This window comes from Numida meleagris, unplaced genomic scaffold (assembly GCF_002078875.1).
Source record: "Numida meleagris isolate 19003 breed g44 Domestic line unplaced genomic scaffold, NumMel1.0 unplaced_Scaffold440, whole genome shotgun sequence".
NCBI lineage: Eukaryota > Metazoa > Chordata > Aves > Galliformes > Numididae > Numida > Numida meleagris.
Genome location: NW_018364657.1, coordinates 9,821 through 18,441, shown reverse-complemented (window position 1 = coordinate 18,441; position 8,621 = coordinate 9,821). Strand labels below are relative to the sequence as shown.

At 55.4% G+C, this 8,621-nt stretch overlaps 1 long non-coding RNA gene across 2 annotated transcripts; it reads right to left on the bottom strand.

Moving 5' to 3' along the window:
• Positions 1 to 3,373: 3,373 nt before the first annotated feature.
• LOC110391655 lies at positions 3,374 to 8,610 on the bottom strand. Of its 2 annotated transcripts, XR_002434143.1 has the most exons (5): positions 7,892 to 8,610; positions 7,411 to 7,639; positions 6,581 to 7,136; positions 5,855 to 6,464; positions 3,374 to 4,924 (listed from the first exon to the last, which is right to left on the bottom strand). It is a non-coding gene; the product is annotated as an uncharacterized LOC110391655 (long non-coding RNA). The 2 variants fall into 2 exon arrangements; XR_002434142.1 differs by lacking the exon at positions 3,374 to 4,924 and having other exon boundaries at positions 5,146 to 6,464.
• Between the last annotated feature and the right edge of the window lie 11 nt (positions 8,611 to 8,621).

The following is an 8,621-nucleotide window of genomic DNA, read 5'->3' as shown; positions in this document are numbered from 1 at the left end:
CTTGTTCTTCAGGAAGTGGCAGTACAAGAGGATGGTCTCTTGCACACAGTGCTGCACCACGTGCAGCGGGAAGGCGGTGGCTCGCGCTAGCTGCCAGTAGCTCAGCGGCTCAATCTTGACAGTCTGCAAGGAGAAGGAACGTCCTCAGTGCCACAGCAAGCCACATTTCCACACAACATGCATCATGAAACCCCAAAGACAAGGGCCTTTAGAGAATCAGCTCTTCAGGTGCGGTTCCTTTTGGAGGAACTCAAGCTGTACCCCGAGCTTTGCAGAGAATTCTCTGCTTCTCCCAGCCCTTTCCAAAGAGCAGGGAGAACACACCTGGCCGGACATGGGGCGGGAAGGGGAAGGTGGCTGCCGCCTTCTCACCAGGGACGCTCTTGTTGGGAGACTGGACGTCCTCCAGCCACAGCACACCGAGGTCCATCTGGAAGACAGGCCTTCGAACCAAAACCGCCTCTTCTTTGCTGTGGAATTGCTCTTGGACCACAGCAAAGACCCCGAGTGGTCAAAAACAAGGAGAGCACTTTGGCTCTTTTGCTGACAGAGTGCAAACGGCAATTGCTGCAAGTGCACTTCCTGCTGAGGCCCAGGATGTGGTCTTGCGAGAATGTTTGCGCTCTGGGGCCTTGCCAGCATTCAAGGCCGTGCTTGTGGCCTTGCCCGGTTCTGCAAGTGTGGGGGAGTTAATACAAAGAGGCCCGTGCTGAGGAAGCACAACTGCTGACTGCAGCGCTTCAAGCTTTTGCTTTGCAACAACAGAGCCAAGGCAGCTGCTTCAAATGTGGGAAACTGGCCATAGGGCAAAGGACTGCAGAACCGAGAAGGCCACAAGAAGCAGGAACCCTTTGAAATGCTGGGTCTGTGGGGGCCCTCACATGGCACGACAATACCCACACAGACATCAGGGGGATCGGGAAACCACCAGGCTGGGATGAATCAGGGGTCCGACGCCCGGCCTCAAGCCTGGACCCCAGCAGCCAATGTTCCAGTGCAAGCATGGGGAGCCCCATGCCCCGGTCCAGATCAGGAATGCGATTAAAAACAGAAGCAGGGAAACTGGGAGCAGTTTTGGTGTCCGCCGTGCCGCTCGCAACGCCAACGACACAGGGCATTTGGGTTGCGGGTACGGGAGCCTTAGAACAAGGATATGAAATACCTCCGCAGAGAATCAATAGTGATTCAGTTGAGGTGCACTTATTACACAACATGGATCAGGATCACCCCCCCCCTTCCCTTAGTAAATCTCACTTTTGAGTTAAGTCGACGCCCACAACTAAAAGTCAGGATTTGCATTCAAGGTTCACTGAGTCCTTCCCCTCCAACTATCTCAACCACCTTTTTACTTGATTCTGGAGCTGACATCACGACTATCCCAGAGCAGGTTTGGCCGCGTAAATGGCCAGTTGAACCCACTGTGCGAGTAGTGGGAGGTGTCAGTGGTACCACTGCCAGATGCCGTAGTGCACTACCTGTGGTACTTGAATGGGATGATGGAGGGATGAAGAGATGCTCCGGCCCTTTGCATCCTTTCATTCTAGACATACCGATTGCCTTGTTAGGCAGAGGTGTCCTAGCAGCAGTCGGTTCAATCATTCAGTTGGGTCCCCCTCAGGGTTTTTAATGTGGGCCACTGGGAAGCTCTCTTGCTGGTGGTTAACATGGAATTCCGATGATCCGATCTGGATCCCCCAGTGGCCCATCTCTCAAGAAAAATTAACCGCCTTACATGAGTTGGTACAACGGGAGGTGAACCAAGGGCACTTGATCCCTTCCACTAGCCCATGGAACAGTCCAGTGTTTGTGATCAAGAAAAAATGGGGGGAGTGGCGATTCCTTCATGATTAGACCCCAAAAGATCATGGTCCCTGACGCGGCTGTGTCTACCCTACATCAGTTACAAATCTTGGTTGGGTCGCTTCAATGGTTGCGTCAGTTTGCCTTTTTCAGCCCGCAAGAGATGCGTGAGTTAACAGATCTTCTGAAAGGGGATGCAGATTTGGCGGCTCCTCGAGAATTATCGGCAAGACATCAACGTCTGTTGTCTCATTTCTTTGAACGTCTCCAGCAGGGTGCCCTGCAGCGTCAAGATGCTACTCGAGGCATCCAAGCACATTTACTGCTTCAACCCGTGTGGGCCACAATCATACTTTACCAGAGGGAGGTTGGGCGGGCCTTGTTATTCGGATACGTCACAACTCCCCGTGTGGCATTACCTCAGTGGGGTGTTCTGTTAGGTCAGGCCATCCAATGGGCGCGTGATAAGGTGCTTGCCATTGCAGGGACGGAGCCCCAAGCAATCACTGTTGAGCTTGACTCAATGTCGCGTACGCAGTTGCAGAAGAACTCTTTGGTTGTACAAACAGCCCTGGCAGATTATCCAGGTGTAATTACCAATTCCCCTCGTACTCAATACACAGATCTGTTACAGTTACTATCTTACCTGTGCTTCCCTTGGCTGAGAGTCCACTGCACGGTATTACGGCCTTTACCGACGCCGCTGGAAAAACACAGAGATATGCAGTGGCCTGGTTTAGCCAAGGTGTGTGGCGTTCCAAAGTTAGAGAAGACTAAACACGTTCAGTACAACAACTGGAACTCTTGGCTGTCTGTCTTGCCCTTGACTTACTTGCCCAGCAGCCCGTCAACACTGTAACCGATAGTCAATATTGTTTTCGTTCTGCCATACTGTGTCGTTCCTGCACGGAACCCCAGACAGAGACAACCGTGATGTTATATAACGCTTTATCACAACGTACACACCCTGTATTCTTTATGCATGCGAATAGTCATACACAGGTTCCAGGCTTCATTACCGAAGGAAACGCACAGGCAGATGCAGCCTGCTATCTCGCTACCTCCGACCTTCGGGTAGCTGCGGAACAGTCACACCGACAGTTCCACCAATCTGCTATCGCTCCGCACAGAGCATTCCATATTCCACTATTGACAGCACGGGAAATTGTTCAGGCATGTCCTGGCTGTCATTCAACACTCCCTTTTGAGGCAGGAGTTAATCCACGCGGGCTGTCACCGAACAAGGTATGGCAAATGGATATTACTGACTACCCTGAATTTGGGCGGTTCCGCCATATCCATGTTGCCATCGATACCTGTAGCGGGATGATGTGGGCCACAGCGCAAACAGGCCAGACGGCAAACCACTGCGTTAAGGCACTGCGCATGACGATAGCTGTAATGGGGGCACTGCAAGAACTAAAAACAGACAATGGCCCAGGTTATAAGAGTGTGGTTTTTGAACGGTGGTGTGTGACCTGGGGCATACGACATGTCTGCGGTATCCCTGGGAACAGCACAGGGCAAGCTATCGTGGAACGGGCGCATCAAATGTTGAAGGCGTGGCTCCGTGCCTTTAAAGAGGGGGGAGGGTTAGCCGGACCAGAGTTATGCCCTCACGCTTTGCTGTTATGCGCATTGTACAGCTTGGATCACCTAGAGCGGTGAGCCACAGACCATCATTTAACGGAGCGCCTTCCCATTGGGACGGTTCTTATACAGCCTGATGGCGGGCCATGGCATCCTGAACCGTGCCCTCTCCTTGTTACGGGGCGTGGCTATGCGTGCATGGGGACACCGGCAGGCCCGCGTTGACTTCCTGCCTGATGGGCTAAGCCGGCGCCAGTAGCATCACCAGCACCAGCAATGCTCAAAGCACCCGACTGATCATACCCCTCTCACGACAGTGTGCGAGGAGAATGGCGAGGAGAACGGCGATGGCAACAACGATTCTGCTTCTGCTTGCCAGCTGTTCTGCACAAAATTTGTGGCAAATATTCACAAATTTAACGACACACACCAACAGTACGGGCAGTACTATTTGCCTAGCTTTGTCTGCGGTAGGAGATCTGTTATCACTCTGCTTATTTGGCATTGCATGAACTAAAGGGGTTATGGACAGCAATAACACCCTGAGAGTGGTAGAGTCCCAGGTTTTTGCTGTCTTGACTGGGAGAAGAATGTTACCACTTCAATACAGTGAGCAAAGGCAGCGGTGCAGAAGCTGCTAGAGAGCAGTGCTGCTGAAAGCCTCCTGCTGTTTCCCTCTGCAGTGCTGCCAAAAGCCTCCTGCTGGTGGAGGTGCGGCTCCGGCCTTCTGAGCACCTGTGCCGCTCGTGGGGAAAGGAGGCTGCCACAGGAGGAGAAAGGCATCCCTCAGGCTCTGCTGAGCCCCCTCTGCCTCTCCCCTCACCCAGCCCCGCAGCCCCGTGGTGCCGCGTGTCCCAAGCCTTTCACCCCACCAGCAGTTTTTGGCCTGGGCCGGGGCCGTCCCTGAGCTGCAGGGTCATCACAGCTGCCCGAGTGCCTCAGGCAGCAAACAGAGCCTGCAGAACCAGCCTGGTTGCTGCTCCCATTTCATTTCCCAGCACAGGAGCCTCAGCCTTCCTCCACCTCTTCCCCACCTGCTGTCCCCTGGGCTGGGTCGGAGGATGCGGAGCCCACATGCTGGCCCTGGGGAACTGCTGTCAAGGAGCAGGCAGTGTCTGCAAAGCTGGCTGGGAGCACGGGGCTGTTTCCAGAGGCCATCTGGCAAGGGCCCTGCAGCAGGCCCTGGCAAGCAGAGGTCTTGGCCCTGCATCCCATGGCTGCCCGCTGCCTTTCTCCCTCAGGGGCTGGTGCCAAGCCCTCCTCCCAGGGAGGAGCAGGCCAGCCCCTGCCCTGCTGCTTGGGGCCTGTCCTCCTCCCACCCACTGAGCCCTGCCAACCTCACCCTGTGGCGCAGAGGATGGCGGCTGTTGTCAGCAGGGTCAATCCCTGTCACTACCTGGGGTGGCTGCCAGTCCTTCCCTGCACTCCAGTCTTCCCACGCAGCCCTTTCAGCCTGTGCTTCTTGGATCCGCTGCCGGTACACAGGCCGCAAGCGGTCCGCTTTGTACCCCAGTGCAGACACTTCCCGGAGCTCCTGCAGGGCCACAGAGACACAGCAGCAAACAGGATCAGGCTCAGCCCCTGGGGACTTCCTTCAGCTCCGCGCTCCTGCCCCTCGCCTCTGCCGGCCTGCCAGCGTTGCTTTGGCCCTGAAGGTCCAGGGGCCCTGAACATGTGGCAAACACAGCCTGGAGGCCTGTGGAGACCCAAGGCCTCTGCTGTCTGGGATCCAGATCAGCCGTGTTTGCGGACTCACAGAAGTTTCTCGAACAAGGACTCCTGAGTAGTTGGTGCCTACAAGCACCAGTGCACGTACACAGGCGGGTCCACGAGACGGAGATTTCCTGGGAGGGTGGTGCTTGCATGCACATAGTGGTGGTAACTGGGAGGAAATAGGGTGTCTTGGGGCGGTCACGTGTACGGCTGTATATGCTTTTGTTGTGCAGCATTAAATTGGCATTCAGCGCTACATACTGTGTATGTGTACCCTATGTCCCTGCACGCAGAGCTGCGGACGGGAAGGAAGCCTTGAATGTTTGTAGTCTTGGCAGTTAGGAGGCGACAGTGTTCCTCTCTCACAGCCTCTGGTCAAAATCAGTGTGCTGTGCCAGGTGGCAGGCCGGGAGGCGAGAAGAGACAGGGAAGGTGTGCAGCACCCTTCATCTCCTGCAGAGGAGCTGAAGGAGCGGACAGAGATGTGGAACGATGGCACCCCAAGGGCTCTGCTCGAGATGGCTGCACACTCAGAGGCTTTTGCTCCCCTCCCTGTGGAAGCACTCAAGGCCAGGCTGGATTGGGCTTGGAGCAACCTGGTCTAGAGAGAGGTGTCCCTGCCTATAGCAGCGGGCTTGGAAGTAGATGATCTGAATGGTCCCTTCCAAGCCAAAGCTTTCTGTGATTCGATGGTTCTATGATTTGTGCCGTCTCAAGCAGCACAGTCCCTGCAGCAAGGCAGAGCCGGTACCTGCAGCGCTCTCTTAGAGTCTTCTGTTGCAGGGAGTGCTGCGCTGGGCTGGGCTGGAGGAGCTGGTTCCTTTTGTCCCGCTTTCTTTGTCCTGGGGGATCTGCCTGTGCACGGTGGGAGCACGCTGCAAACAGACACCAAGAGGAGTGTGCAGGAGCCCGGGGCACCTTGGTCTCCTCTCGTGCTCCCACAACCATAAAGATGGGCTCCGTTGCAATGTGGAGAGACCCCTGAAGGGAGAAGAGCTTCTGCGACCCACTGGGATCGGGATTCAGCTCCCCCAGAGATGGGGGACCGGGGTGGAAAATGAAGCTGGCGTGTCTGCCTCGGGCAATCATGCTGTGCGCTTGCCATCCCTTGAGAGAACGGCCTCCACTGGGACGCATGTGTGTCAGGAGGCTTTCTGAGTCCCCAGAGCTGGCAGGTCCAAAGGGGAGGTGACTCCGACATGAGCTCACGCATCTCCTTCCTCTTTTTGCCCAAGGCTCTCACCTGGCAGAAGGCTTCTTGGCCGCATCCTGCTGCCTCGTGCCTGGCTCGCAGCTCAGCAGCATGGAGAGGGGAAGCATCTTCTGCCTCTGCAGCAGCCTGATGGCAGGGCCCCCTGGAACTAGGGAAGGAAGAAGCTCTTCAGAGCAGCCCCACAGGCACGGCATGCGAACTTAGATCTGGTCACCCAGCACGGGACAGGGCCAACCTCCACACAGCAGGGTCCTGTTCCCTCACCTCTGCTGATCTCATCCTCGCCCGCGGCTTCGCCGTCAGAGGCGGCCTCTGCTCTACTCTTTCTCACGGTGAGCTGAAACCTGGAAACAAAGAGAAACACACCCTTGAAGAAGGGTGACATCCTACCCCACGCAGCTCGTTGGCAGCGTTTATCTATGTGTTATGCAAAGCACGGCACCCCTTTTCCTTCCCGTCCATGCCAAACCAGCACACATAGCCCTAATTCCTCTCCATGTGCAGCCAGTTCTCTCTGATGGGAATCCGGACAGGTTGAGCACCAGAAACACAACCGTGATTCCCCGTCACTCCGGGTAAAGACACACACAGCCAAACGGCAGCAGTAGTGAACCAGGAGCCAGACTTCTCAGGATTTCTCCCCGACTGGCTGCTGAGCGTGGAGACCCAAGAGGACACGTTCCAAAGGAGGAGGTGGGAAGGAAGCCTCTCACCTGGTCAGCTAAGGGCTGCAGAGGAAACGCACTCACCTCGGGAACACCTGGATCCCGTGAGCGGTGGTTTCTGGGCTGAAGTCAGCAGAATGTTCCGGCCAAATTCTCTGCAAAGGGACACAGACCTAAGAAAGCTCCTCTCCACCAAAGCCTCTTCCATGAACATCAGACCTTTGTTCTGCTCTGAAGGAGCTGGATGGCAAAATAGTGAGGCCGCGCAAGAACACTGCCAGGCTTTGTGCAGGAGCAGGGATCCAGGAAATCTTTTTGGCCAGAGGAGAAACCCGTGGGAGCAAGCTCTGGGGAAGGCTTTACACTGGCCGACCACATCCAGGCAGGGCAGCCGTGATCTCATGGCACACCCTCAAAACCTCAACTTACGCTGTGGAGCGCCGCAATCGGTCCTGCATTGCTCTCCAGCATAGCAATGCAGCTGTAGTAGAACCTCATGCAGAGGAAGTCATCTTTGCACGTCAGAACGCCCAAGTCCTTGAAGGCAAACGAGACGTGCACCTTGTTCTTCAGGAAGAGGCAGTACAAGAGGATGGTCTCTTGCACACAGAGCTGCACCACGTGCAGCGGGAAGGCGGTGGCTCAATCTTGACACAGTCTGCAAGCAGAACGAACGTCCTCAGTGCCACAGCAAGCCATATTTCCACGCAACATGCGTCATGAAACCCCGAAGACAAGGGCCTTTAAAGAATCAGCTCTTGGGGTGCGGTTCTTTTTGGAGGAAATCAAGCTGTACCCTGAGCTTTGCAGAGAATTCTCTGCTTCTCCCAGCCCTTTCCAAAGAGTTTCCGGGAGAACACCCCCGGCCGGATATGGGGCATGAAGGGGAAGGTGGCTGCCGCCTTCTCACCAGGGACGATCTCCTTGGGAGACTGGATGTCCTGCAGCCACAGCACACCGAGGTCCATCTGGAAGACAGGCCTTCGAACCAAAACCGCCTCTTCTTTGCTGTAGAATTGCTCTTGGATCACAGCAAAGACCCCCAGTCCCGGAACCAGGACTCCCCGCACAGGGAAAAGACAGAAAGGCTGACGAGAGAGTACTTTGGAAGTGGCAAAAGCGATGAATGTCAAGAGCACGGGGACACTGCTCTCTGCCCTCCTCGCTCCTGAAGGACAGCGGGGCGAGATGGGGCTCTCTGGGAAGCTTTGGAAAAGATTAGTGATCTCTGTTATACAATCACCTCCCCACAGTATTTGCCAACATCGCTTGGCTAGAGAAGAGCCTGGGGATTTACAGCACAGGGGCTAAGCCTGGGACTGGTTCCCAAGGATTATCCTTGCCACAGCGCCAGAAAAATCCCCCATTTCTCCGTTTGCTCTCCCCATTCGGACCACAGGGCAGAGTGAAGCCCTCGCGTGTGCCAAACATTTGCTCAGAGCAGCTCTGGCCTTGGGTTTCTCTCCCAGTTGGCCAACAAGCTGCTCTGGGCAGGTGGCTTCGGCTCAGTGTGCTGCTGTGGTGCTCAGGGAGGGATTGCTTTGCAGGGCCCACGCTCTCGGACACAGAACAGAAATTGTTGCTAGCTAAGCATGTCTATTGCTAATTAATTAACTTCTAACACTTCTAATTAGCTTCTA